This window comes from Alexandromys fortis, unplaced genomic scaffold (assembly GCF_014885135.2).
Source record: "Alexandromys fortis isolate MF-2015 unplaced genomic scaffold, M_Fortis_MF-2015_v1.1 scaffold_11, whole genome shotgun sequence".
NCBI lineage: Eukaryota > Metazoa > Chordata > Mammalia > Rodentia > Cricetidae > Alexandromys > Alexandromys fortis.
In genome coordinates, this window is record NW_026067912.1 from 17,293,379 (window position 1) to 17,302,191 (window position 8,813).

Consider the following 8,813-nt stretch of genomic DNA (forward strand, 5'->3'; position numbering starts at 1 on the left):
GAGAACATAGAGAAGCTGTGTTCCAGAAGTGGCCGTGGTTGTACCTGGTGCTAGTAGACAGACTCAGTAAGGTAAAATATAAAATAATGTAAATGGGTTAAATTAAGATGTAAAAGCTAGACAATAAGAAGTTAGATCTAAGGGCCAAACAGTGATTTAATTAATAGTTTCTCTGTGGTTATTTCGAAAGTCTGGGCAGCCAGCAACAAACAAGAGGCCTCTTACTACATCCTCCTTCCAGGATTCTGCCCTGTTTCAGTTTTTGTTCTGACTTCCTTCAGTTCTTAACAGCAATGCTGAAGTGTAAGCTGAATAACCTCCCACCCCAGTGTGCATATGGTCATGGTGTTTTGTCGCAGCAATAGAAACCCTAACTAAGACACTCACAGAAACTCCTTTCAGATATCCTGTTCTTGCCCAGAGTCATGGAACTCTTATGGCTATGGTTCCACAGGACCAGTCCCTTTGTGTACTCCAGCAGCTGATGATGGGGTAGATGATGGGGTGGATCTGGACCAGGTAGTAACTGAGTTGGTCAGCCTGGACCTCCAGCTGGGGCACTGCTCCCAACCCAGCCAGAGTACATGTCAAAAGAATGTGTGTGTGTGTGGGTGTGTGTTTGTGTGTGTATGTGTGTGTGTGTGTGTGTGTATAATGATGGAGTTCAAGGAGGAGTCTAAGGGCAGTATCTCAAATGGTCACCCAATGCTCACTAAAAAAAATTGGAGACAGAAACATCTCTTTTATAGAGTGTCATGAAAAGCGCATGTAAAGTTCTTGTATGTATTCCTGGTACTTGGTAGAAGCTATGGAGGTATTGCTTATTATTGTTAGCATGCATAATGGCTTGAATATGAATGATTTCCAAAAGCTCCTATATTTGATTATTTGGTTCCCAGTTGGTGGCACTCTTTGGGAAGGACTAGGTTGTGGAGACTTGTGAGAGGAAGCTTGTCACATGGGCCAATTCTGAGGTTTCTAAACACACCATTTCCATGAAGTGCTCATTACCTCCTGCTTTGGTGGTTCCAGACATGAGCTCTTTTCTATTCTTGCCACTATGCCTTCACTTTGCTGCCAGGGACTCTAATCCTCTGAAACTATAAGAACAATTAAATGTTTTATCTTATAAGTTGCCTTGGTTATGGTGTCTTATTACAGCAATAGAAAAGTAATACAGTAAGTTAAATGAGAAAAGTTACCCAACCTGAAGGCTTAGAAAGGCTAGCTCTTATCATTACTTGAATTTCCTGGTCTTAGGCAGATGCTTTTTTGTCATGAAAGACCTCTGACTCCATAAAAATAAGAGAATACATGTTGTATTTTAATGATTGCATTGGTATAAAGATGAAAACATTTAGACTACTTTTTTTTTTTACCATGGATGCATTGTTTTTATATTTGTACTTTTGATTTAAAACAAGTAAGATTGAAGCATTTGTCTGGGTCCCTAGAAGTCTCATGATCTCTAGGCCCCACATAGTGTGGCCCTGGGATCTTGAGTAAGACTTGGAGTGAGGATGAAGAAGAGAGAGGTAGAAAAAGAAGATTGATGCTTCAGCCTGGCAAGACTGGCTCCTCAGTGCGGTAGTGGTGTGAGTGTTACAGAGGTAATTGGTGCAGTCAGGGTATGAGTGTTATTTAGGGATAATCGGTGCAGCAGTGGTATGAGTGTCATTTACGGGTAACTGGTGTGGTAGCGGTGTGAGTGTTATTTAGGGGTAATTGGTACAGTAGTGGTTTGAGTGTTGTAGGGGTAACCAACCACTCTCTTACTTGGTGTAAGGCCTTTTCGACAGTGGGAAACTCATGCTTGCTACTGTAAACAGGATGAAGAACTCATAGCTGGGGAGAATACAGGCCTTAGGGGAGGATTTTCTATTATTTTGTTGAATTGCATTCTAAATATTTTCCTTGATGACCATTGATCTGTGCGGGTCTCATGCCTCACCAGACAAGCTCCTCTTTGCAATTGGATGATAGTTAGCACAGAGACACACAGTTGGTCAAAGTACAGAGAACACATGGCTGCGTAGCTCTCAGTTCTAAATGAGGCATCTATGTTATAAATCTCCCCTACTGCAAGGCCAAGGGGTCACAGAAGAAGATGAGGCAGAAAGATTGTAACGGCCAGAGTTTGAGAAGGGCTGCTGTAGAGCAGTGTTTTCAGACATGACAAAGACATCACACACATGAACTCACAGAGCTGTACTGCATTGTCAGGACCTGCACACAATAAAGCTATAAAAGCTTCAGCATGGATGGAAGAAGGCTCTTGAGTCAGCACATCTGGATGAGGGATTATTCTCAGTTTATGGATGCTTAAGGAGGGAGGACACTTTTCTTCAGGGATGTGGGCTCTCCACGCTTGGGTAGTTGGTCCTATAGCCATGTGCATACCAGCATCACTAATTGAACCAGTGGGTAAAAATAGAAGGGCATGAGGTTGTGGGGAAGGAGTGATGGTTTGGAAGGATCTAGAAAAAAGTTAGATCAAACTATATTGTGTACATGTAAAAAACACTCAAAGAATGAATACATTTAAAAGGAAGACAGTTGTTTTGCTCTATGCAAATGCTTATAATCCAGCTCCAGGTTCAGTTTTACCATCTGTCACTTACTAGCTTTGGGACGTTGGGTTTAATCTCTAAGCTTTAATTTCTTCATGTGTAAGACTGGGTAAGATATTCATATATGCTGAGAATGACTTATCCGATTAGAATGAGATGGATATCTAAAGAACTTAGGGTAGTTATAGGCTTGCAGTGAACTTTCAAAGACAGTAAGCCCTAACATTCTCAACTTTATGGACGCCAGTCTCCTCCCACCCTGCTCTCCTGCCCAGCTCCCCGAGTTAACTTTCAGTCTTCTATAAATTTAGAGGTATGGCCAGGTTTCCCATACTTTCGTAATGATTCTTTTAAGCTGTTCTTATTGAGGTTTTGAAGGTTGATTTTGATGGTTCAAAGAGGCCGCTGCCTTTGATTCCTGAGCTCAAAGTGTTTAAACATCTTTCTGGAGGTTCTCCACCCCTTCATCTTTGCATATCATCTATCATCCACAGAATTTGGCCCTGAGATTATATCTAGAGTATGCTTGATCAAGGCTTGCTAATTTGAAGAGACCTGGGTAAAAGAACCTTTAAAAAATATAGAAAGAAATACTGTTAGGCAGTCGTGGTGGACTCAGTCTTGCAATTCCAGCACCAGGGAGGCCAAAGCATGAGAATCACCACCAGTTTGGAGTCAGCCTGGGCTGCCAAGTGAATTTTAGGCTTCTCTAGGGTGGGGAGCTTGTTTCAATAAACTAAAAGGTAGAGGTCTGGAGAGGTCTGGAGAAATGGCTTAGTCGCTAAGAGTAATTGCATTTCTCAAGAAGATCCAGGTTCAGCTCCCAGCACCCACATTGCATCTTATAACCATTTGTAACTCCCGTTCTAGGAAATCTGATGTCCCTTTCTGACTTCTGTGGATACCGTGCTCATGGCAGTACACGTATATACATGCAGACAAGCACTCATAAACATACAATTAAGCAAATAATTTAAACATTAAAAACCAAAAGGCAACAAAAAGAGCACAGGTTTGCCTTCCAAAATTTAATGCTAAAATGTAGGATAGCATTCTTGATCACTCTAGGAAGACTCTATCCAGAAATAGTATTTTGGCCTTAGGGGGTCACATGGCTAGGATAGTCTTGAACTTGCTATATAGCCATTGATAACCTTGAACTTTGGACCTTCCTGCTTCTTCCTTTTATGTGCTAGAATTACATTCATGTAGAGTGCACCCAGTTTATGGGGTTCTGGTGGTCAGATCCAAGAGTTACGTATTCTAGACGCTCCATAAACTGAGCGATGTCCTCTGCCTACAGTTTGGCCTTTTGTTTAAAAATGCAATTGAAACAGAACAAGACAAAAGAAGTGGAATATTCACAGATCCTGGTTTTGGGGCAGAGGCTCCTCTGTCAACAGGAAAAGTATGCCAATTATTTTCTCCACCTTTGGGTTCAATGTTCTTGATCTGATGTTGTGGCCTTTGACAGATGTGGAGTTGACTTTGTGCAGGGTGATAAGTAGGGGTCTATTTGGATTCTTCTACATGCAGCCATCCAGTTTAAGTAGCACCAATTTTGGAAGTTGCTGTCTTTTTTCCAGTTTGTATTTTTGGCTTCTTTATTGAAAATCAGGTGTGTCCATAAAAGTGGATTTATGTTTGGGTCTTTCAATTTTATTCCCTTAATCAGCATGTCTGTTTTTGGGTCAATACCATGTGTTTTTACTACTATAGATCTGTAGTGCAATTTCAGATCAGGAATGGGGATACCTTCAGCGGTCATTTTTATCATTCAGGAATATTTTAGCTACCGTAGGTTCTGTGTTTCCCTATGAAGCTGAACGCTATCGTTTCAAGGTCTGTGAAGAATTGGCTTGGCATTTTGATGGGGACTGCATTGAATCTGTAGACTGCTCTTGGTAGGATGACATTTTTTACTATGTTAATCCTACTGATCCATGAGCATGGGAGATCTTTCTGTCCTCTGATATTTCCTTCAATTTCTTTCCTCAAATATTTAAGTTTTACCATACACATCTTATTGTTTGGCTAGAATTCTCCCAAGATAGTTTATATTATTTATGACTACTTCAAAAGGTGTTGCTTCCTTGATTCCTTTCTCAGTCAGGTTGTTATTTGTATGTAGGAGAGCTATTTTTTTTTTGCATTAATTTTGTATCTGACCACTTTGCTGAAAGTTGTTATCAGCTGTAGGAATTCTCTGGTGGAACTGTTAGGGTCACTTATACATACTATCATATCATCTGCAAATAATGATACTTTGACTTCTTCTTTTCCAATTTGTATGTCCTTGATCTCCTTTAGTTATCTTAATACTTTAGCTAAGATACATGAAGAGCACAGACAACCTTGCCTTGTTCCCAATTTTGTGGAATTGCTTTGAGTTTCTCTCCATTTAATTGGATGTTGGCTATAGACATGCTGTAAATTGCCATTGCCATTGCTATGATGAGGTAATGTCAAGGTCCTAGAATTCAAGAATAATCCACCACACAGATGGTTTATTTCAAATCTGATATATCAGAGAAGTGGCAGATTTTGGGATCCAGACTGCATCTCTGAGGTAGGGGCTGCAGTCAGTTTTAAAGGGGAAAACCACAAAGAGACAGTTCCTCAGTCCCATCCAATCATAATGTAATATGGGGAGAAGCAGTTGGGGTCTTTCCTTGGTGGTACACTTTCAGCCTATCAGGGGGTCCTGTTGTTTTGCAGTTCACCCCAGTTCTGGGCTAACCCATCAGAAGGAGGTGGAACATTTATGGTATAGCCTTATTCTAGACATCTGTGCAAGGGGGCTGAGAGTTGCAGCTCAGCTTCAAGAAATTGTGGGTAGCAGCTGAATGGCCTGAGACAAAATGGAGATCCTGCTCCTGACTAGGATCTAACATACCCCCACCCCGTTCTAGTGGGGTCATCATATCATTGATATCAGAGGCCTAGGTCGCGTAGGGGACCATACTGGGCCTGCAGGATTAGGAGCTTAACTGCATTGCTCCTCTTTTGAATGAAGTGGGAGAGAGAGAGAGAGTTCAGCAGGTGAGCACTCGAGTGCACATAACATTAGTAGACGTGCAACTAAAGACCCACCATTCCCACGATCAGGATACCAATCCATGGTGACCTGTTGAAAGGGATTCAGATCAGCCCCATGTAGCTGATTGGATTTCTTCCTTTTCCCTAAATCTTTGTCGGTGGTTGATCACTCCTGTGTGGTTAATGTAGAAGTAGCCTTGTCCCCTCAGGGCTCTGCAAAGTCCCCCTTCTTGCAGGAAGAGAAGGTCCAATCCTCACCTGGGGTAGAACTACCTCCACCAACCCGTCAAGAGAGGAGGTCAGATGGACTTTTCTAGGGTGGCCAAATCCTAGTCAGTTTGCCTCTCCAGAGCCTGGTAGTTTAGCTCTATTTTAATAAAAGCTGCAGGACCCACACTGGCTGCTCCTGCCTTGTTGAGATCTATTAGTAAGGAGATTAGAGTAGGTAAGGCCCTGGGTCTGCTAAAGGTGGAGATGATCTTTCTCTCCCTTACCAGAATAATAATAGAGTTGGGGAACAAATTTGACTAAGATGCAGAACTGGGTGGATTCTGACACTGCAAAGGGAGTGGGCCATGAGGATCAAGCAAACCAAGAACCCTGGGTGGTCCCAAGAGAAGTATGGAGAGTCCAGTATTCTGGGGCTGCAGTTCAAGGGTTCTGTTACAATGTCTCTGGTACCAGGAGTGCTGCACAGGGTAAGCAGGAGACGGAAGCAAGGGCCTTGCTCTATGCCGCAAAGGGTAATTTTGACTTCTTTTCTCCAGGAGCAGAACTGATTCTGGCTATTTTGAGGGACAGACGCCTTTCTGATATGATGGTTCCCAATCCCTGTCTTTGTTGTGTAGCCTATTCCAATAAATACAAGGTCTGGGGTCAAGACACAGCCAGCAGCCCTCTGTGAGATCTAGAGAGGAGGAGTTTAAAAGGTTGTAAATATTAGAGAAGGGCCCCAGAGCTCTTTTTGTTGGACTGGCTAGGGACCTGAGCCTGGGCAGCCTTTCTTCCGCATTGTGAGAGCTGAAGGAAGTATAGTGAGTGGTAGGGCCTAAAGCCTCTCTCATCCTGAACAGGGTTCAGTGTTCAATTAGGGCCAAGGGGTCATGGGATCTGTTTCACCCCAAGGGGGGAGTTTCTGAATGATATAAAATGTCCCAGAATCCTTCCAGCCCCAGAAGCACATCTGGAGTCCCCATGTCTTCCCTGCTGTCCAGCTGGTGGGCAAACCATTGTAGACAGTTATTTGCACTGGGTTTAGCTTCTCCATCAATCAGCCGGATTGGTGTCTCTTCCTCCTAATAAGAAGGCCTTTATCCCTGTCCTTTTCCTTTACCCATGGCCCTTGTGTCTCACATCCCCAGGAGGAGGAGTAATAATCTTCAGGACCCCCACAATTTGGTTTGCCCATTGGCAGGAATAGAATGATGCTTAGCCAGGTTGGACTCTAGAACAAGGTGCCCGCAGCCAGTTTTGTGATACCCATACCCATATCCATGCCCCCCCCATACTGACTGGTGGAGTGCCTTCTAACCTAGCAGGAGGCAGAGATCCACGTGGAACACTGGAGACCCATATGTGGTGACATTGGCAATCAAAGTCCCACCCATGGTGTAGGACAGGGACCATAACATCAGGACTGGCACTTGTGGGTTGTTGGTACTTATCAATCCCATTAGGGAAAGAGCAAAGCCAGGTAGAAATGAGTCTTAGCTTTAGTGGGTCCTGTGGGTGGGCTTTTGTACAGTCCATCTTTTGTCTTTACCCTTGTTGGGCCCTCTATCTAAACTGGCTTTAGGTGGTTGTGATATAAGGACTTAATTCTGCCCCACGTTCACCAACAACTGGGTGGCCAGGATAACAGGATTATAGGCCCCTTCCAGCAGGGCTGCAAAGACTCCTTCTGGTGACAACTGACCCAAATTTGGTCTCCTGCTTGTAGCTGTGAGGTTTTAAGGGTGGGCAGTTTGTAGATGTGCTGGAGCAGGGAGATCAACCTATCTCAGGTTTGCTGCAGGGCCTGTACCAACTTAAGCAAAGTAAGATCGGATATCTCAGCTAGGGCCTTTGGTTTGATCCTAGGACAGAGAGGGGGAGGCTTCCCAACATAACCTCATATGGGGTCAGTCCTTGAGTTTAGGAGGGCAGAGGGGGAGGAGTGCAGCTCAGTCCTTACCAGTCTTGAAGGTTAATTTGTCAAGGTTTCCTTTAGGGTCTGACTCATTCTTTCAAATTGTCCTGAACTCTGGGGATGGGATGCACGATGAAGTTCCCAGTTAATCCCCCAAACCTTAGAAGTCCCTGGATCACCTGAGATACTAAAGCTGGTTCATTATCTGACTTTAATATGGTGGGTATTCCAAACCTAGGAATGATTTCCTTTATTATTATTTCTTTGCCTCAGTGGAAGCTGTTTCTCCCTTGGTTGTGAAGGCTTCTGTACATCCTGAAAAGGTGTCTACTAATAACAGCAAGTACTTATGTCCATAGTACCTAGACCTCAGCTCGGTGAAGTCTGTCTCCTCAAAGACTTCCCGTGTTGTACCTCTCTCTCATCTTCCAGCCCTCCTGGTGCCACCTTGGTACTGAGTTGGTGGTCCAGCAGGCTGAGCATCTGTAAATAATGTCTTGAAGCATAGAATGTAGGAGAGGGATAAGGTCATTTTAGACAGCAGAAAGAACAGTTTTGTTTTACCCAGATGGGTACTTTGTAGGGATAAGCCCTCCCCTTGGGGGCGGGCTGCCCTCGGGCGTATGTTTACTGATAAATAGGGCGGGCAGATGCTGCGCGCCCCTTCCTGTCTCCGCTGGCTACTCCACTGGAACCTTGGTTTCGTGAGTCTGGTTTTGTTATTAAACTTGTTCAAATACCTAGTATCGTTGGTGCTTATTAATCCAACCGCTGCAGTACTCTCATGGAGTTGTTGAGACAGGATCCTCCCCAGAGCCTGGGCTAAGACACTATGTACCTGTCTGTAGAGTGCTACCATCCTTTCTTGATGGAACCACTGGCCAGGCTCTGGAAGAAGTCACCATCCTCAACTGAATAAGCAGGTGTCTCTAGGAGTGTTAGCACTGGCAGCAGGAGCATTGCCGGTGTCAAAGGTCCCTGGGATGCTTTTCCAGCCACTTGAGTCTCTTTGTAGTTCCGGAAAGCCTCAGTTATTGCCCATGCTGGTGTCTAGGGTACTGTTCCACTGAGACCTG